Source organism: Triticum urartu, chromosome 6, assembly GCF_003073215.2.
Source record: "Triticum urartu cultivar G1812 chromosome 6, Tu2.1, whole genome shotgun sequence".
Classification (NCBI taxonomy): domain Eukaryota; kingdom Viridiplantae; phylum Streptophyta; class Magnoliopsida; order Poales; family Poaceae; genus Triticum; species Triticum urartu.
In genome coordinates, this window is record NC_053027.1 from 555318864 (window position 1) to 555340912 (window position 22049).

Sequence of the window (22049 nt, forward strand, 5' to 3'; positions counted from 1 at the left end):
GTTTGGTACACCCAAAGCACTCCTACGGTATCCAGGAGTTGCACAATCTCATGGTCTAAGGAAATGATACTTGACATTAGAAAAGCTTTAGCATGCGAACTACACGATCTTGTGCTATGATTAGGATTGGGTCTTGTCCATCACATCATTCTCCTAATGATGTGATCCCATTATCAATGACATCCAATGTGCATGGTCAGGAAACCATAACCATCTATTGATCAACGAGCTAGTCAACTAGAGGCTTACTAGGGACATGGTGTTGTCTATGTATCCACACATGTATCTGAGTTTCCTATCAATACAATTCTAGCATGGATAATAAACGATTATCATGAACAAGGAAATATAATAATAACTAATTTATTATTGCCTCTAGGGCATATTTCCAACACGACCAGCTCCACCCCTGGCCCATCAGGTCAGGGTGGAACGCGGCTACCAGCGGCTCCTCCACCACCTCCTCCTTTGGCACCATCTCCACCTCGGGATGGCGACGTCGCCGACCGCAGAGAGGGCCATCGTCTCCTCGAGGCCCGGCCATTGGCGCTCATCGTGCGTGTTCATGGAGTCCTCCATGACACGTGCATGAGCCGGGCCTCCTCCTCCGTTGTCATGCGAGGAGGTGGGGTGGCGATGGAGATGGCGACGGCGACGGCGTGCGTCAGGCCGCGCACCCGCGTACGCCCGCGCGCCTGGGGAGCCGCTCGGGCTCACGTGGCCCCGCGGCCCCGTCGACGTGCCCGTGCGGAAGAACGACGCCCGCCGCACGTTCGTGCTCATCGCGGAACCAAGTGTCCCACAATGGCGAGTCGGGGGCGTACCTCTCGTCGTAGTAGAGGTCGTCCGGAGGAGCGGCGGCGCTCGATCTCCTGGCGGGCGCACGGCCGCTCAGCGGGACCGGCGGGATCGGCACGCGGTCGGCCGACAGGTGCCAGTTATTGGGGAGGTGGACGTCGCTCCAGGGAGCGGCGTCCTCGTCTCCCAATAACGGCGGCAGACGGCCGCCTCGATGTAGTGCCGGTCGCGCTCGCGGGCCGTGGGCGCGATGGAGAACGCGGGCGGCGCGGGGGCCCGACGTGGTGGCGATGGCGACGCGGGCTCCTCCTTCTTCACCGAGCCGCGGCGGCGTCCCGACGAGGAACCAGCCTCGCGGTCGTGCTTGCCTTTGCGGCCGTAGTTCCATAGGCCCCATGGCTGCGGGCGGCCGGCCGGCGAGTTCTTGGCTAGGGTTTGGGACTTTGGGCTGTCGGGTTTCGAGGAGGCCGCGGGGTGGCGTGGGGCAGTGGATGATGACCGGTCTAGGGTTCCCATTTAAAAAGGACCGCGACCCCTCGCCTGGGCGGACGACAGGCGGGGCCACCCGCGCGTGCGCGTTGATGTGGGCGGGTGGGAGGTAGGTGGCCGCGTGCCACGCGGCCTCGACGCGGACGAGGCGCGCGTCTGTTTGATGTCCGACGCGACCCAAACCCAGCGCAAGTTTACGCTTGAAATGAATCGGCCCGGACACAAAACGGATCAGATGGATTTGGGCCGTCGCGCGCTGTGCCGGCTCATTTGTTTGTTTTACCCCTAGCGAATGGGGCCGGACAGAATGGGGTCGCGCGTGGAGTTGGCCTTACATTCATCGTCGGTCCATCAATCATCATGCACTGAACTAGCCAATGTGTATATTTCTGTATTAGTATATATAGTACTGTGTATCGGAGCAGAGCAACCAACGAGAGAGAGGGAGAGACGAGCATCTCGAGAATGGCGACCACCGTAGTGCTGCTGCTGATCGTGCTGCACTTGCTGGTGGCGACGGCGGCGGCGGCGACGGCACAGCGGCAGCTGCCCGTGGCACGGCCGGGGTGCCGGGACAGGTGCGGCAACATCACCGTTCCCTACCCCTCGGCATCGGCGCGGGCTGCTACCGCGATGCACGCGCCTACAGCCCCTTCGAGCTCGAGTGCGACGACGGCCACTCCCCTCCGCGCCTCGTGACCGCCAACCAAAATAACCAACTCGCAGACCTCTCCCTCGAGGACGGCGAGGCCCGCGCCTACCTCAACGCCACACGCCGGTGCTACAAGTCCACAGGGGGAATCGTCGGGCGGAACACCAACAATGCGTACATGTCCCTCTTAGGCACCCCCTACCTCTTCTCGTCCACCAAGAACCGCTTCGTCGCGCTCGGCTGCCCCAACCTCGGCTACTTCGTCGACGGTGCCGGCTACTACGTCAGCGGCTGCATGTCCGTGTGCCGCCCCTCGCGGGAGGCCATGCCAGGCCCGTGCACCGGCGTCGGTTGCTGCAAGAGCGAGATACCCCCCGGCCTCCTTTTCTACGAGACTACCATTCGCAACTTTCCGCCGGGAGGGAAGGACTACACCTTCTACTCCAACAGCACGCCGTGCCGCTACGTGTTCCTCGTCGACAAGGACTGGTTCAGCTACAACGACCGAGTCTTCCTCAACCGCACTGACGACTTCGACGTGCCCGTCGTGCTCGACTGGGCCATCCGGAACGTCGGCAACTGCAGCGCCGCTAGGCAAAACACGACGGACTTCGCCTGCCGAGGCGCTCATAGCGAGTGCTTCAATGTCACCAATGGCCTCGGGTACCGGTGCAACTGCTCCCAGGGCTACGACGGCAACCCCTACCTCGAGGTCCTCGACGGTGGATGCACAGGTACAGACTCTGATTCCCAAATGAATTATGAAGTGTTGTGCTCTGTTGCTACATTTGCGATTTGCCTGATGAAATGTCGAAATTGCTTTGCAAACTGAAGACATCAACGAGTGCCAACTGAAAGGCGAATACCCGTGCTACGGGGTCTGCAATAACACGCAGGGAAGCTACACTTGCCAGTGCCATCCCGGGACAAGTGGAGATGCCACCAGTAAGGATGGCTGCCGGCCAAAGGACAAGTTCACCTTAGCTCTCAAGGTCGTTACAGGTAACACATTCCACTTGTCTTCTTGGTTCCTCATGCAATTTCTTTTCGTCCATCCTATTTACAGATATTGTTCTTACCGGGAATCTAGACTAATGATAAAGTATGCAATGTGGGCATATCCAGGAGTCAGCGTGGGGGTGTTCTTGTTGGTGTTCATGTGCTTCTGGCTCTATCTAGGGCTGCAGAAGCGGAAGCTCATCAAGGCAAAGCAGAGCTTCTTCGAGCACAACGGAGGCGTCATCCTGCAGCAGCAGATGCATTCCTACAGCGGCACTGCCGGAGGTGGTGGTGGCGGGTTCAAGATATTCTCTGAAGAAGAGCTCGAGAAGGCGACCAACAACTTCTCTGCCGATCAGATCCTCGGGCGGGGCGGCCATGGCATCGTGTACAAGGGCGTCCTCGAGGACAAGGCGGTGGTGGCCATCAAGAAGTCCAAAGTGATGGAGGCGACCGAGACCAAGGAGTTCGCGAGAGAGATGCTCATCCTCTCCCAGATCAACCACCGGAACGTCGTCAAGCTGCACGGCTGCTGCCTCGAGGTGGAGGTGCCAATGCTGGTATATGAGTACGTCTCCAACGGCACCCTCTACCACTACATCCATGGTGGTGAGGGCCTCGACAATAACAAGGCACTCGATACCCGCCTTCGGATAGCGGCGGAGTCTGCGGAGGCGCTGTCGTATATGCACTCGTCAGCCTCACCTCCGATCCTCCACGGTGATGTCAAGACGGCGAACATCCTGCTTGACGACAACCTCACTGCCAAAGTCACGGATTTCGGGGCGTCCAAGCTGGCACCAAACGACGAGGTTGAGATTGCGACATTGGTGCAGGGAACTTGCGGGTATCTGGACCCGGAGTACCTCATGACATGCCAGCTGACGGACAAGAGCGACGTGTACAGCTTTGGCGTCGTTTTGCTAGAACTCCTTACAGGGAAGAAGCCGATCCGCTTCGACGGGCCAGAGGAGGGAAGGAGCCTCGTGTCCGGATTCATGACAGCAGCGAAGGTTGGTGGACACTACGAGCTCCTTGACAGCCAGGTGAGAAATGAGATGGGGCCTGAGGCATTGGAAGAAATCACGCACCTCATGATGCGATGCGTGAGCATGAGCGGCGAGGAGCTTTCGTCGATGAAGGAAGTTGCCAAGAGGTTGGAGGCGTTGAGAAGGTACCAGAGGCACCCATGGGGCCAGGCTGGTGCTGGTGATCCGGAGGAGGGGCAAAGTTTGCTTGGTAGAGAGCAACAACGTGATGTGAGTTATAAGTTCAAACCGCATGACGTGCTTGATCTCGAAGAGGGTAGCACATACACTTTTAGCTTGTAGAATTTTTTCCTGCAAGGCCTTTTAGTTTGTAGATTGTTCTCATGTTTGGTGGGACTCCTTTTTAAAGTCTGATACAAATGTGTAAAGTATTTCGGATGTGCCTCCCGAAAAAACTGGATCTCGCTCCATTGTCACTCGTGGGCGACACTGGATACATTTCAAACACGTTTCAATCCATTAATTTCACTCAATATATTTCAGTGTGTGAAACGACTTATTTGTGAAGTTGCCATCTTCAGTGCGTGCAACTGATATTTTGTGAAATATACTGAACTTGAAAATGATATTTGTGCAGTTGATTATTTCAGTATGTGTTTCACGAGTTTGCTTATTCCATTCATTTCCATTTCCGTTATATTTCATAAATCTCAGCTTCTTGAAATGAGTGAAATTAGGTTTTTGAAATGTGTGAAACATGCTTTAAATTGAAATGAGTGATAAATTTATTTTGAAAAAGGACATAACTTAGGTTTTACAAATGAGTAGTTCTATTTATTTGAGATGAGTGAAATTATTATTTTAAATTAGTGAAATCAATCATTTAAATTAGTTTTATGAAATGAGTGTAATCGGTGTTTGAAATGAGCAAAATTTTCCAAAATGGTAGACTAGCCAAGACCAACCTACCTATTTCCTCCCGGTTCGATATGCATACCTCTCCTGAACTCCATCACCAGTCCACCATACAACGAACTCCATTGCCTCGTATGCAGTATGCTAGTATATAGTATCTCGCAACAGAGCGAGCAACCAGAGAAGAGCATGTCGAGAACGGCGACCGTCGTACTGCTGCTGGTCGTGCTGCACTTGCTGGTGGTCGCGGTAGCGGCAGCCGTCGCCCATGGCGCCGGGGTGCCCCGACAGCTGCGGTAACATCAGCGTCCCCTACCCCTTCGGCATCGGCGTAGGCTGCTACCGCGACCCGGGGGGCTTCCAGCTCGAGTGCGACGAATCCGATTCGGGCCTCTCCCCTCCGCGCCTCACCATCTACGGCTTCAGCAACCGCCTAGCGTGACGGAGGGAGAAGAAGCTATAGGATTCAACACACTTTGATTAGCTCTGCGGCTGAGGATATATATATATAGTTTACAGAGTGATGGTGTGCCACTACCAGGGCCAATCGTGGGCTAACATCGTGCCCACTACTCACGCACGGGCAGTGACCAAAGGGCGTGCCACATACGTAGATTATACACATGTATAGTGGTTGGGGCGCCGCTGCGTGTTCTGCGTCTCTGTGACAAGAACACCGGGCTCAAGACAATCCAGCAAGGCCTATCAGGAAAGGTCTGAAAAAATAGAGAGAGGGGAAGGGACGGGAGCTCGGACGAGCCGTTCATGGCAATTGCAGCGAAAGACATGAGAAAAAGAATGAGAGACAAGAGGCCGTCGGGGCCCACCAACATGTGCGTCGTGGATGCAATAGGAGCCAGTGGATGCGTATCAGACGCTGCGCACGCGACCGGCGCGACGCGCGGCCGACCCGTCAGCCGGCTTAGCATTAATGGGCCCACTTGACAACTTGGGCCAATCCTTGAAGACCAGCCAACTCAAGCACTCAAGCATCTACTCTCGTCTTCTCTCCTTGCTCTCTCTTCCTAGACACATCCACCGTCAGTGCACCACTCGCTGAACTCGCCCCGTATGCACATCGGAGCAGAGCAAGAGCAACCAGCCAGAGAAGAGCATTTCAAGGATGGCGAGCACTGTACTGCTTCTCCTGATCGTGCTGCATTTGCTTGTGGCGGCGGCTCAGCGCGTGGCGCTGCCGGGATGCCGCGACAGGTGCGGCAACATTACCATCCCCTACCCCTTCCGCATCGGCGCGGGCTGCTACCGTGTTGAAGCCGGCGCCAACGGCTTGCGCTTCGAGCTCGAGTGCGACGACGGCCGCTCCCCTCCGCTCCTCGTGGACGCCAACCAAAAAAATCGACTCGCAGACCTCCCTCAACGCGACACGCCACTGCTACAACTCCACAGGGGTGCTCTCTCTCTCTCTCTCTCTCTCTCTCTCTCTCTCTCTCTCTCCTCACACAAAATACTTCTGCTTGGTAGTCATCGTGCGGTTTCGTTCCGTACCTGGTTGGTAGTCTGAGTTGCCTAGCAGTGGCAGAGCTAGCCCAGATCTTTTGAGGGGGCAAATCACAATATATAGATGTTTGAGGGGGGCAAAGATGATTTTTTCCCTATTGCCTAGTGTTAGGTGTGGCTACTCCTGTTTTCTTCCTTGACATGGACTTGGTGTGTTCCCACTTCTCTCTTATATCTCGTTTTTATTTTGACATTCTTTGTAAGAGAAATTTCTTCATCATCTTCTATCGGTTTGGCAGTTTGTGCTTTGTTTATTTTTTTCGAAACGGAGGCAAAAGCTTTGCCTCATCCATTAATTAAGAAGGAGTTTAGAGTTGCTTTTACAAGAAAAGCGAAAGAAAATATTACAAAGCCACTACTCTCCCCGCATGATTTGACCCAAGTGCTTAGCACCCGCAATTACCCAAAGGTTGGCGTCGCTCTTAATGTTGGAGAACAATACAGACGGAAGCGTGGATTTGTGACGAAACACCCATGCATTTCTCTCGCACCAAATGGTCCAGCACGTCAGCATAGCAAGAGAAGCCATCGCCTTCCGGTTGGGCATGCTGGAGTTGGACATGTTGAGCCACCAGTCCTTGATGGAGCGCATCGTGATCCAGGAGGAGATGTCGAGGTAGTCTAGTTTGAGCCAGCCATGCCCCATAGTCTAATGGAGTACCGACACTTGAAGAAGATGTGGCTCGCCGATTCCAACGTCTGCTTGCAGAGTGGGCATAGACCGCAGTTCGGCCACCCTCTCCTCTCCAATCTATCCGCCGTCCAGACTCGGTTTTGGATTGCCAGCCAAGCAAAGAATTTCATCTTAGGGGGAGCCCATGCTTTCCAAACGGCGAAGCCCATGGGCGAGCTGACCAACCCAAGGAGTTGCGCACTGTACGTGGATGTGGCGGAGTAGATTCCGCTGGCAGTATGCTTCCAGGTGATGGTGTCCTCGGCGTCCACCACGAGGGGGATGGCCCTTACCCGAGCCCAAAGCGTGACAAGCCGCCGGATGTGCTCCATTGTCCAGTTGTTGGGAGCTTGATTTTGGACAGCCACGCGCCCGCATGCATGGCCTCTTGTACCTTCCATTTCTTCCTCGTGGAGGCCTCGAAGATGAGAGGTGCTATGATGGAAGGTTTCTCGCCATTAACCCATGGGGAGTCCCAAAATGGAGCGCATGCCCCGTTGCCAATGGTTATGCGCGTCGAGGCGTAGAATAGATCACGGTCAAGCTCATCACAAGGGTTGTCCATTCCAATCCACGTCTTGGAAGGTTCAGTCCACTCGAACCACACCATCTAAGCGAAGGGCTCTCGCAAACTTAGCCAAGTCCAGGACAAGCCCTCCGAGGTCAGTCGGCTGACAGACTGATCCCAGTTAACCTTACACTTGGCCCCAGTTGTCTTATTAGAGCCCGCCCATAGGAATGCCCTCTCCAATTTTGTGATGTTCAGCAGGGTGCCCGATGGAGGCCAAAGGGCGATGATGTGGTAAATGACCTGAGAGGTTAGCACGGACTTGACAAGCGCCCCGCGCCAATGGCGGTAATATTCTCCGTGTCCCACGGCACCAGCCTGGCCGCCACTTTGTCCTCAAGGAATTGGAACTCGCCTCGCCTCAGCTGCCGAACCGATAAAGGTAGCCCCAAGTACTTGATGGGGAAAGCTGCGCGGGAGGCCGGCAAGGCTGCTAGGATGTGGTCGAGGTTGATGTCTCTACATCGAATTGGGATGACCGAGCTTTTCTGGAAGTTTGTGCAGAGGCCCGTGACCTTGCCAAAGTAGTTTAGGATCTGAGCGAAGTTGTCGATATCCTCCTTAATAGGAGCCATGAAGACCGTCGCGTCGTCGGCATATAGGGAAGTGCGAAGAATGGCACGACGCCCTCGAAGCTTGTGTAAAAGTCCACGACGGGTCGCGAGGTCGATCATTTGCTGCAAAGGGTCGATGGCAATGACAAAGAGCAGGGGAGAGATCGGATCTCCCTGCCGAAAGCCGCGGCCATGCCTGATAATAGGTCCTGGGACCCCGTTGAGGAGGATTCGCGAGGAAGATGAACGGAGCAAGGCCGTGATCCACTCCCTAAAGCGCGGAGGAAAGTCCCTCCGCTGCAGGAGGTCAATAATGTACTCCCACTTGACAGAGTCAAACGCCTTGCGGATGTCGAGCTTGAATAGCAGTGCTGGAGTTCTGTTTTTATGGAGGCGGCGGGCAAGGCCCCTCACATACATAAAGTTGTCATGGATGCATCTTCTCTTGATGAAGGTACTCTGCGCGCTGGAGATGAGGACGTGCATGTGAGGGCCAAGCCGTAGAGCAAGGACCTTCGCGATGATCTTGGGGATGGCATGGATGAGACTTATAGGTCTGTAGTCAGCTATCTCCTCCGCCCCATCTTTTTTGGGGAGAAGCACGATGTTCGCAGCGTTGAGCCAGTGCAGGTTTGTCGAATGCAAATTGTTGAAGGAGTGGATGGCTTGCATGATGTCAGTTTTGATAGTGAGCCAACATTTCTTGAAAAAAATTCCAGTGAAACCGTCTGGGCCGGGCGCTTTGTCATTGGGCATCTCATTGATGGCAGCTCTCACTTCCTCCTCAGATATGGGGCTGTCGAGGTCGGAGAGGTCATGATTACCAAAGTCGAGAGCGTCCCAGTTGAAGTCCACGGGATAGGAAGTCCCACGCCCCATCACGCTGGTGAAATGCTCGTGCATCAAGGCCTCCTTCTGCTCATGCCCAGTGACCCAGCCACCGTTATGCTTAATTCTATGGATGTGGTTCTTTCTCCGGCGTGCATTCACCCTTCGATGGAAAAACTTGGTGTTGGCGTCTCCCTCCTTTAAGTTTGAGATCCTAGAGCATTGTTGTCTCCTCGCCCGCTCAAGGACCGCAAGACTGACCACCCTTCTCTTTAGCTTTGCCCTCAAGTGTTTCTCCCCAGGCGAGAGCTCCCGGTCTTCTTGGGCGACGTCAAGGCGGAGTATCACCAAGAGGGCCGCATGCAAGTGAAGCTTCGCCTTTGAGAAAAGATTTCGACTCCACTCCGCTAGCCTGACACTAACTTTTTTCATCTTGTAGAAGAGTCGCAGGTACGGCTCCACATGAGGGCACACCTCGCTGCAAGCCTTGTCCACCACTTCCTGGAAGCCCGGCATGGACATCCAAAAATTCTCAAACTTGAAGCAACGCGGTCTCCTTGGTCCACTATCATCCGCGAGAAGGAGAGGGCAGTGGTCCGACAGCGAAGTGGAAAGAGCATGCAGCACATGGGTGTTGGGGAACGTAACAGAAATTCAAAAAAATTTACGCATCACCAAGATCAATCTATGGAGTAATCTAGCAACAAGGGAAGGAGAGTGCATCTACATACCCTTGTAGATCGCTAAGCGGAAGCGTTCAAGTGAACGGGGTTGATGGAGTCGTACTCGTCGTGATCTAAATCACCGATGATCCTAGTGCCGAACGGACGGCACCTCCGTGTTCAACACACGTACAGCCCGATGACGTCTCCTACGCCTTGATCCAGCAAGGGGAGAAGGAGAGGTTGGGGAAGACTCCATCCAGCAGCAGCACGACGGCGTGGTGGTGGAGGAGCGCGGGACTCCAGCAGGGCTTCGCCAAGCACTACGAGAGACAAGGAGGGAGAGGGGTAGGGCTGCGCCAACAGGGAGAGCAAATCACATGTGTTGGGCAGCCCCAAACCTCAAGTATATATAGGGGAAGGGGAGGGGCTGCGCCCCCACCTAGGGTTCCCTCCCTAGGGGTGGCGGCAGCCCCCAGATCCCATCTGGGAGGCGGCCAAGGGGGAGAGAGAGGGGGCGCACCTAGGGTGGGCCTTAGGGCCCATTTGCGCCTAGGGTTTGCCCCCTCTTCTCTTGATGACACCTTGGGCCTTGGTGGGAGGCGCCCCAGCCCACATAGGGGCTGGTCCCTTCCCACTATTGGCCCATGTAGGCCTTCGGGGCTGGTGGTCCCACCTGGTGGACCCCCGGACCCCTCCGGTGGTCCCGGTACACTACCGGTGATGCCCGGAACACTTCCGGTGGCCAAAACCATACTTCCTATATATCAATCTTTACCTCCGGACCATTCCGGAACTCCTCGTGACGTCCGGGATCTCATCCGGGACTCCAAACAACATTCGGTAACCGCGTACATACTTTCCCTATAACCCTAGCATCGTCGAACCTTAAGTGTGTAGACCCTACGGGTTCGGGAAACATGCAGACATGACCGAGACACCTCTCCGGTCAATAACCAACAGCGGGATCTGGATACCCATGTTGGCTCCCACATGCTCCACGATGATCTCATCGGATGAACCACGATGTCAAGGACTTAATCAATCCCGTATACAATTCCCTTTGTCTAGCAGTACGATACTTGCCCGAGATTCGATCGTCGGTATCCCGATACCTTGTTCAATCTCGTTACCAGCAAGTCTCTTTACTCATTCCGTAACACATCATCCCGTGATCAACTCCTTGATCACATTGTGCACATTATGATGATGTCCTACCGAGTGGGCCCAGAGATACCTCTCCGTTTACACGGAGTGACAAATCCCAGTCTCGATTCGTGCCAACCCAACAGACACTTTCGGAGATACCTGTAGTGTACCTTTATAGCCACCTAGTTACGTTGTGACGTTTGGCACACCCAAAGCACTCCTACGGTATCAGGGAGTTGCACAATCTCATGGTCTAAGGAAATGATACTTGACATTAGAAAAGCTTTAGCATACGAACTACATGATCTTGTGCTAGGCTTAGGATTGGGTCTTGTCCATCACATCATTCTCCTAATTATGTGATCCCGTTATCAACGACATCCAATGTCCATGGTCAGGAAACCGTAACCATCTATTGATCAACGAGCTAGTCAACTAGAGGCTTACTAGGGACATGGTGTTGTCTATGTATCCACACATGTATCTGAGTTTCCTATCAATACAATTCTAGCATGGATAATAAACGATTATCATGAACAAGGAAATATAATAATAACCAATTTATTATTGCCTCTAGGGCATATTTCCAACAGTGGGTGCCAAAGGCAAGATCCCAATCCGCGTTGCAGAAAAATGAATCGAGCTTGCAAAGGGTGGGGTTGTCTCGCTCGTTGCTCCAAGTGAAACGATGATTTTGCAGGTGTATCTCGCTGAGATCGCACGCGTGGAGGGTGTTACTGAACCGGTTGATGCGGCCGTGGTTGATGTTCCGCTTATTCTTGTCGCGCGCGCGTTGTATTTGGTTGAAGTCGCCCAGAGCAAGCCATTTGGTCCCTGGAGGTGGCTTTTGATCCAGGAGCTCCGCGAAGAAGGCGTTTTTGCAAGAGGAAGCAGTAGGGCCATGGACTGCCGTGATCTTGAAGGAGACCCCAGACTCGCGGATGAGGACTGTGGCGGATAGGCAGTACACCGAGAGCACAATATCAGACACAGCCACAACGCCGTCATCCCAAAGCAGTAGGATGCCGCCCCTAGTGACCAGTGCCGGCCGGTGGGCAAAGCTTTTGAGCCTGGCCCCTCCCAGGAAGGAAGCCGTAAACTGGTCCAACACATCAAGTTTGGTCTCCTGTAAGCAAGCCAAATGACACGAAGTTGCAGCGATAGTCTCGTGAACAGTGGCCCGTCGGTTTGGGCAGTTTAATCCCCTTACATTCCAACTAAGAAAGTTAATTGGTTGTCCTAACATGATAAACTAGAGACCCTGACAGCACAACAAACGAACACAACCTAGGTGCTGGATTGCACCTCCTCCTCATGGTCCAGCGCTGCTGCGCCCCCATGACCAATGAGGGCCTCCTCCACCGCAGCAGCATGCGTGTCATCGATCTTGAACAGGCCATGGAGAGCAGTCATGACGTTGTCGGGCAGCTGCTCCTTGAACTGACGCTCAAATTGGTCGAGAGCCCGGGCGGTGATGTCTTCGCTGTTGCGGATGATGCCAATAGTGCGGCAGACAAGCCCCTGCGCTTCCTTTGCCATGGAGGTGGCGAAGCCCACCTTGCGCGCCTAAACGCGGGCACTGGTACGACGAAGCGAGAATCCCCCACCCTGGGACGTGATAGCAACCCCGGCCAGCGTTTTGCGTCTCCTTGTTGGTGCCTTGACCAGGGAGGACTGAGGGGTTGGAAGTAGAGCCCGTTCCCGCTCCCGGAAAAGGGCCTCCATTGGCGCGGCCACTGCAGCCACCCCGCCAGCGAGCGGGGTTCTAGGAGGGGTCCAGCCAGGGAAGATTGGTGGGGTTGGCGATGGTGAGAACCCAGCAGCGCGCGGCAACGATGGTGCTAGGAGAGACAACCGCAGAGGAGAGCACAAACCGGCCACCAGCGTACTAGCCCCCTCCACCCTGACCGCCACTGCCGCGTCCCTCGCAGCAGAGCGGGCATCAGCGCGCCTTGAACTTGACGAGGACGGCAACACCGACGTAGGGGATAGCGGTGGAGAAGCCTGTGGCGTCAGGTTGTCGTTGGAGCGGTTCCGTTCGGAGCGTGGCGAGGGGTGACGAACGCGGGAACGTCCACGCACAGGCGAAGGCACCGCAGCATCCACGATCGGCATGCCCTCAGTCGCCCGCACCAAGGTGTTGCTGGCAGCACCCGAGCCGGACAGGAGCGTCGGCGACGGCTCCGACCCGCTTTGCCTGCGCCTCCCGTCACGCTCATCGCGCCGATCTCCACGGCGATCATCACGGCGGCGCTGCTTATCGCGCCGCCCTCTGTCTTCACGCCTGTTGCCATCCGCCCGGGATCTGCTCCGAAAGATCCTGCCCGCCCAGGACAGGTCGCGGTCACCCTGTCTGCCGCGGTGGTCGTCGTGGTCCTCATGATCATCATCACGCCACTGGCCCCGCCCTCGGGCAGCAGGGGAGCTGTGGCTCTCCCTCGTCTGCCGCTCGCCGTCGATGACGCCCTTGGTCCAGTCGAGCGGGTGGCGCTAGGCGTTCCTCGGGATGTTGCCGGCGGCGTCCGGGCTGAAGTCCTCGATCAGCTCAAGGTGGATCAGCACCCTGTCCTCCAGCCCCTGCAGCCCCGGCCTAGTAGGGGTGGCGCTGCCGATAGGCTGCTGGCCAGGCCTGTCGACGATGGTGGACCACATCACCTTGGGGATGGCCGATGAATTGGTAGTCCAGGCCCACAGGCTCATCATCGAGGCATCCTCCTTCTGCAAAGTAGCAATGTCGAAGTAGTGCAGGATGGTGTTCTCGCCCAGGATCTTGGCGATCTCCTCCTCTCCCCAAGCGTGCAGGGGGACATTCTCCAAGCAGAGATGGACGTGGTAGTGCATCTTGGCGACTTTGGAGTGGGCGTTGGCACGCCACTTGGTGGCATGGATGTCGAGGTTGCGGTGCGGGAAGCGGCCCCTGGTGGTGAGCTCGTCGCGGTGGTGGGGGTGCCGGAAGGTGACCAGGAAGTCCTCCGGGAAGAACGGGACGACGTTGAAGTAGCCCCTGGCGATGTTGGTCTCTGCCTCGATGACGCGCGCAATCTCCTCCGCGTTGACCTGCGGCCGGTTCCCCCCCCCCCAGCTAGATCGGGGCCGCGTTGGAGGCGAGAAGGGCCGCCCGCAGCTCCATTGCCGGGGTGGAGAGGAGCACCACGTGCCCCTCGCTCGGATGAGAGGCCGCGTCCCCCAGGCATGGCATGGCGCCGTGGTTGGCCGGGAGCGGCGGGGGCCTGGCGGGAGGACGACGTGTTGGGGAACGTAGCAGAATTTTAAAATTTTCTACGCATCACCAAGATCAATCTATGGAGTCATCTAGCAACGAGGGAGAGAGGAGTGCATCTACATACCCTTGTAGATCACGAGCGGAAGCGTTCAAGAGAACGGGGTTGATGGAGTCATACTCGACGTGATTCAAATCACCGATGACCTAGTACCGAACGGACGGCACCTCCGCGTTCAACACACGTACGGTTGGGAGACATCTCCTCCTTATTGATCCAGCAAGGGGGAAGGAGAGGTTGATGAAGATCCAGCAGCACGACGGCGTGGTGGTGGAAGCAACGGTGATCTCGGCAGGGCTTCGCCAAGCGCAGGGAGACGGAGTAGTGTCACAGGAGGGAGAGGGAGAGGCCAGGGGATTTGGTGCGGCTGCCCTCCCTCCCCCCCCCACTATATATAGGGTGCCTAGGGGGTGGGCGGCCCTAGGAGATCCAATCTCCTAGGGGGGGCGGCGGCCAAGGGGGTGCCTTGCCCCCCAAGGCAAGGGTGGCGCCCCCACCCCTAGGGTTTCTAACCCTAGGCGCAGGGGGAGGCCCAAGGGGGGGCGCACCAGCCCACTAGGGGCTGGTTTCCCTCCCACTTCAGCCCATGGGGCCCTCCGGGATAGGTGGCCCCACCCGGTGGACACCCGGGACCCTTCCGGTGGTCCCGGTACAATACCGGTGACCCCGAAACCTTCCCGATGGCCGAAAATGGACTTCCTATATATAAATCTTTACCTCCGGACCATTCCGGAACTCCACGTGACGTCCGGGATCTCATCCGGGACTCTGAAAAACTTTCGGGTTACCGTGTGCTAATATCTCTACAACCCTAGCGTCACCGAACCTTAAGTGTGTAGACCCTACGGGTTCGGGAGACATGCAGACATGACCGAGAAGCCTCTCCGGTCAATAACCAACAGCGGGATCTGGATACCCATGTTGGCTCCCACATGCTCCACGATGATCTCATCGGATGAACCACGATGTTGAGGATTCAATCAATCCGTATACAATTCCCTTTGTCAATCGGTACGTTACTTGCCCGAGACTCGATCGTCGTATCCCAATACCTTGTTCAGTCTCGTTACCGGCAAGTCACTTTACTCGTACCGTAATGCATGATCCCGTGATCAACCACTTGATCACATTGAGCTCATTATGATGATGCATTACCGAGTGGGCCCAGAGATACCTCTCCGTCATACGGAGTGACAAATCCCAGTCTCGATTCGTGCCAACCCAAAAGACACTTTCGGAGATACCTGTAATGTACCTTTATAGTCACCCAGTTACGTTGTGATGTTTGGCACACCCAAGGCACTCCTACGGTATCCGGGAGTTGCACAATCTCATGGTCTAAGGAAATGATACTTGACATTTAGAAAAGCTACAACAAACGAACTACACGATCTTTGAGCTAAGCTTAGGATTGGGTCTTGTCCATCACATCATTCTCCTAATGATGTGATCCCGTTATCATTGACATCCAATGTCCATAGTCAGGAAACCATGACTATCTTTTGATCAACGAGCTAGTCAACTAGAGGCTCACTAGGGACGTGTTGTGGTCTATGTATTCACACATGTATTACGATTTCCGGATAACACAATTATAGCATGAACAATAGACAATTATCATGAACAAAGAAATATAATAATAACCATTTTATTATTGCCTCTAGGGCATATTTCCAACAGTCTCCCACTTGCACTAGAGTCAATATTCTAGTTACATTGTGATGAATCGCACACCCATGCAGTTCTGGTGTTGATCATGTTTTGCTCTAGGGAGAGGTTTAGTCAACGGATCTGCTACATTCAGGTCCGTATGTACTTTACAAATCTCTATGTCTCCATTTTGAACACTTTCACGAATGGAGTTGAAGCGACGCTTGATATGCCTGGTCTTCCTGTGAAACCTGGGCTCCTTGGCAAGGGCAATAGCTCCAGTGTTATCACAGAAGAGAGTCATCGGGCCCGACGCATTGGGTATGACTCCTACGTCGGTAATGAACTCCTTCACCCAGACTGCTTCTTGTGCTGCCTCCGAGGCTGCCATGTACTCCGCTTCACATGTAGATCCCGCCACAACGCTTTGCTTGCAACTGCACCAGCTTACTGCCCCACCATTCAAAATATACACGTATCCGGTTTGTGACTTAGAGTCATCCAGATCTGTGTCGAAGCTAGCATCGATGTAACCCTTTACGACGAGCTCTTCGTCACCTCCATAAACGAGAAACATTTCCTTAGTCCTTTTCAGGTACTTCAGGATATTCTTGACCGCTGTCCAGTGTTCCATGCCAGGATTACTTTGGTACCTTCCTACCAAACTTACGGCAAGGTTTACATCAGGTCTGGTACATAGCATAGCATACATGATAGACCCTATGGCCGAGGCATAGGGGACGACACTCATCTTTTCTCTATCTTTTGCCGTGGTCGGGCATTGAGCCATGCTCAATCTCGTACCTTGCAATATAGGCAAGAACCCCTTCTTTAACTGATCCATTTTGAACTTCTTCAATATCTTGTCAAGGTACGTACTCTGTGAAAGACCAATGAGGCGTCTCGATCTATCTCTATAGATCTTGATGCCTAATATATAAGCAGCTTCTCCAAGGTCCTTCATTGAAAAACTCTTGTTCAAGTAGGCCTTTATGCTTTCCAAGAATTCTATATCATTTCCCATCAATAGTATGTCGTCCACATACAATATGAGAAATGCTACAGAGCTCCCACTCACTTTCTTGTAAATGCAGGCTTCTCCATAAGTCTGCATAAACCCAAACGCTTTGATCATCTCATCAAAACGAATGTTCCAACTCCGAGATGCTTGCACCAGCCCATAAATCGAGCGTTGGAGCTTGCACACCTTGTCAGCATTCTTAGGATCGACAAAACCTTCCGGCTGAATCATATACAATTCTTCCTTAAGGAAACCATTAAGGAATGCCATTTTGACGTCCATTTGCCATATCTCATAATCATAGAATGCGGCAATTGCTAACATGATTCGGACGGACTTCAGCTTCGCTACGGGTGAGAAAGTCTCATCGTAGTCAACCCTTTGAACTTGTCGATAACCCTTAGCGACAAGCCGAGCTTTATAGATGGTCACATTACCATCCGCATCTGTCTTCTTCTTAAAGATCCATTTATTTTCTATGGCTCGCCGATCAACGGGCAAGTCAGTCAAAGTCCATACTTTGTTTTCATACATGGATCCTATCTCGGATTTCATGGCTTCCAGCCATTTGTCGGAATCCGGGCGCGCCATCGCTTCTTCATAGTTCGAAGGTTCACCGTTGTCTAACAACATGATTTCCAAGACAGGGTTGCCGTACCACTCTGGTGCGGAACGTGTCCTTGTGGACCTACGAAGTTCAGTAGCAACTTGATCTGAAGTTTCATGATCATCATCATCAACTTCCTCTCTAGTCGGTGCAGGCACCTCAGGAACATTTTCTTGAGCTGCGCCACTTGCCGGTTCAAGAGGTAATACTTCATCAAGTTCTACCTTCCTCCCACTTATTTCTTTCGAGAGAAACTCTTTCTCTAGAAAGGACCCATTCTTGGCAACGAAGATCTTGCCTTCGGATCTGAGGTAGAAGGTATACCCAACAGTTTCTTTAGGGTATCCTATGAAGACGCATTTTTCTGATTTGGGTTCGAGCTTTTCAGGTTGAAGTTTCTTGACATAAGCATCGCATCCCCAAACTTTTAGAAACGACAGCTTAGGTTTCTTCCCAAACCATAATTCATACGGTGTCGTCTCAACGGATTTCGATGGAGCCCTATTTAAAGTGAATGCGACAGTCTCTAAAGCATAGCCCCAAAATGATTGCGGTAAATCGGTAAGAGACATCATAGATCGCACATATCTAATAGAGTGCGATTACGACGTTCGGACACACCATTACGCTGAGGTGTTCCAGGCGGCGTGAGTTGTGAAACTATTCCACATTTTCTTAAGTGTGTGCCAAATTCGTGACTCAAGTATTCTCCCCCACGATCTGATCGCAAGAACTTGATTTTTCTGTCACGTTGATTCTCAACCTCACTCTGAAATTCCTTGAACTTTTCAAAGGTCTCAGACTTGTGTTTCATTAAGTAGACATACCCATATCTACTCAAGTCATCAGTGAGGGTGAGAACATAACGATAGCCACCGTGAGCCTCAACACTCATTGGACCGCACACATCAGTATGTATGATTTCCAATAAGTTGGTTGCTCGCTCCATTGTTCCTGAGAACGGAGTCTTGGTCATTTTACCCATGAGGCATGGTTCGCATGTGTCAAATGATTCGTAATCAAGAGACTCTAAAAGTCCATCTGCATGGAGCTTCTTCATGCGTTTGACACCTATGTGACCAAGGCGGCAGTGCCACAAGTATGTGGGACTATCATTATCAACCTTACATCTTTTGGTATTCACACTATGAATATGTGTAGCATTACGCTTAAGATTCATTAAGAATAAACCATTCACCATCGGAGCATGACCATAAAACATATCTCTCATATAAATAGAACAAAAATTATTCTCGGATTTAAATGAGTAGCCATCTCGAATTAAACGAGATCCTGATACAATGTTCATGCTCAAAGCTGGCACTAAATAACAATTATTGAGGTTTAAAACTAATCCTGTAGGTAAATGTAGAGGTAGCGTGCCGACGGCGATCACATCGACCTTGGAACCATTCCCGACGCGCATCGTAACCTCGTCCTTCGTCAGTCTCCGTTTATTCCGCAGCTCCTGCTTTGAGTTACAAATGTGAGCAACCGCACCGGTATCAAATACCCAGGAGCCACTACGAGTACTGGTAAGGTACACATCAATTACATGTATATCACATATACCTTTCGTGTTGCCGGCCTTCTTGTCCGCTAAGTATTTGGGGCAGTTCCGCTTCCAGTGACCACTTCCCTTGCAATAAAAACACTCAGTCTCGGGCTTGGGTCCATTCTTTGGCTTCTTCCCGGCAGCTTGCTTACCGGGCGCGGCAACTCCCTTGCCGTCCTTCTTGAAGTTCTTCCTACCCTTGCCTTTCTTGAACTTAGTGGTTTTATTCACCATCAACACTTGATGTTCCTTTTTGACTTCTACCTCTGCTGATTTCAGCATTGCAAATACTTCAGGAATGGTCTTTTCCATCCCCTGCATATTGAAGTTCATCACACAGCTCTTATAGCTCGGTGGAAGCGACTGAAGGATTCTGTCAATGACCGCGTCATCTGAGAGATTAACTCCCAGATGAGTCAAGCGGTTATGCAACCCAGACATTTTGAGTATGTGCTCATTGACAGAACTATTTTCCTCCATCTTACAGCTGAAGAACCAGTCATCTAAGTATAACATGATCCGAGTTAACTAGGCCGTGTCCGATCATCACGTGAGACGGACTAGTCAACATCGGTGAACATCTTCATGTTGATCGTATCTTCTATACGACTCATGCTCGACCTTTCGGTCTTCCGTGTTCCGAGGCCATGTCTGTACATGCTAGGCTCGTCAAGTCAACCTAAGTGTATTGCGTGTGTAAATCTGTCTTACACCCGTTGTATTCGAACGTTAGAATCTATCACACCCGATCATCACGTGGTGCTTCGAAACAACGAACCTTCGCAACGGTGCACATTTAGGGGGAACACTTTCTTGAAATTATTACGAGGGATCATCTTATTTAAGCTACCATCGTTCTAAGCAAATAAGATGTAAAACATGATAAACATCATATGCAATCAAATAGTGACATGATATGGCCAATATCATTTGCTCCTTTGATCTCCATCTTCGGGCTCCATGATCATCGTTGTCACCGGCATGACACCATGATCTCCATCATCGTGTCTTCTTGAAGTTGTCTCGTCATCTATTACTTCTACTACTATGGCTAACTCTTTAGCAATAAAGTAAAGTAATTACATGACGTTTATGTTGACACGCGGGTCATAAATAAATAAAGACAACTCCTATGGCTCCTGCCGGTTGTCGTACTCATCGACATGCAAGTCGTGATTCCTATTACAAGAACATGATCAATCTCATACATCACATATATCATTCATCATTCATCACAACCTTTGGCCATATCACATCACAAAACACTTGCTGCAAAACAAGTTAGATGTCCTCTAATTGTTGTTGCAAGTTTTTACGTGGCTGCTATAGGTTTCTAGCAAGAACGTTTCTTACCTACGCCAAAACCACAACGTGAATTGCCAATTTCTATTTACCCTTCATAAGGACCCTGTTCATCGAATCCGATCCGACTAAAGTGGGAGAGACAGACACCCGCCAGCCACCTTATCCAACTAGTGCATGTCAGTCAGTGGAACCGGTCTCACGTAAGTGTACGTGTAAGGTTGGTCCGGGCCGCTTCATCCCACGATGCCGCCGAATCAAGATAAGACTAGTAACGGCAAGCAAATTGAAAATATCGACGCCCACAACTACTTTGTGTTCTACTCGTGCATAGTAACTACGCATAGACCTAACTCATGATGCCACTGTTGGGGAACGTAGCAGAATTTTAAAATTTTCTACGCATCACCAAGATCAATCTATGGAGTCATCTAGAAACGAGGGAGAGAGGAGTGCATCTACATACCCTTGTAGATCACGAGCGGAAGCATTCAAGAGAACGGGGTTGATGGAGTCGTACTCAACGTGATTCAAATCACCGATGACCTAGTACCGAACGGACGGCACCTCCGCGTTCAACACACGTACGGTTGGGAGACGTCTCCTCCTTCTTGATCCAGCAAGGGGGAAGGAGAGGTTGATGAAGATCCAGCAGCACGACGGCGTGGTGGTGGAAGCAACGGTGATCTCGGCAGGGCTTCGCCAAGCGCAGGGAGACGGAGGAGTGTCACGGGAGGGAGAGGGAGAGGCCAGGGGCTTTGGTGCGGATGCCCTCCCTCCCCGCACTATATATAGGGTGCCTAGGGGGGCGGCGGCCAAGGGGGTGCCTTGCCCCCCAAGGCAAGGGTGGCGCCCCCACCCCTAGGGTTTCTAACCCTAGGCGCAGGGGGAGGCCCAAGGGGGGCGCACCAGCCCACTAGGGGCTGGTTTCCCTCCCACCTCAGCCCATGGGCCCCTCCGGGATAGGTGGCCCCACCCGGTGGACCCCCGGGACCCTTCCGGTGGTCCCGGTATAATACCGGTGACCCCGAAACCTTCCCGATGGCCGAAACTGGACTTCCTATATATAAATCTTTACCTCCGGACCATTCCGGAACTCCACGTGACGTCCGGGATCTCATCCGGGACTCCGAACAACTTTCGGGTTACCGTGTGCTAATATCTCTACAACCCTAGCGTCACCGAACCTTAAGTGTGTAGACCCTACGGGTTCGGGAGACATGCAGACATGACCGAGAAGCCTCTCCGGTCAATAACCAACAGCGGGATCTGGATACCCATGTTGGCTCCCACATGCTCTACGATGATCTCATCGGATGAACCACGATGTCGAGGATTCAATCAATCCATATACAATTCCCTTTGTCAATCGGTACGTTACTTGCCCGAGACTCGATCGTCGGTATCCCAATACCTTGTTCAGTCTCGTTACCGACAAGTCACTTTACTCGTACCGTAATGCATGATCCCGTGATCAACCACTTGATCACATTGAGCTCATTATGATGATGCATTACCGAGTGGGCCCGGAGATCCTCTCCGTCATACGGAGTGACAAATCCCAGTCTCGATTCGTGCCAACCCAAAAGACACTTTCGGAGATACCTGTAATGTACCTTTATAGTCACCCAGTTCCGTTGTGATGTTTGGCACACCCAAGGCACTCCTACGGTATCCGGGAGTTGCACAATCTCATGGTCTAAGGAAATGATACTTGACATTTAGAAAAGCTACAACAAACGAACTACACGATCTTTGAGCTAAGCTTAGGATTGGGTCTTGTCCATCACATCATTCTCCTAATGATGTGATCCCGTTATCATTGACGTCCAATGTCCA

The 22049-nt window shown here is 52.7% G+C and overlaps 1 pseudogene; it reads left to right on the forward strand.

Annotated features, from left to right (window-relative positions):
- Positions 1-1734: 1734 nt before the first annotated feature.
- LOC125512941 lies at positions 1735-4466 on the forward strand (annotated as a pseudogene).
- Positions 4467-22049: the final 17583 nt, after the last annotated feature.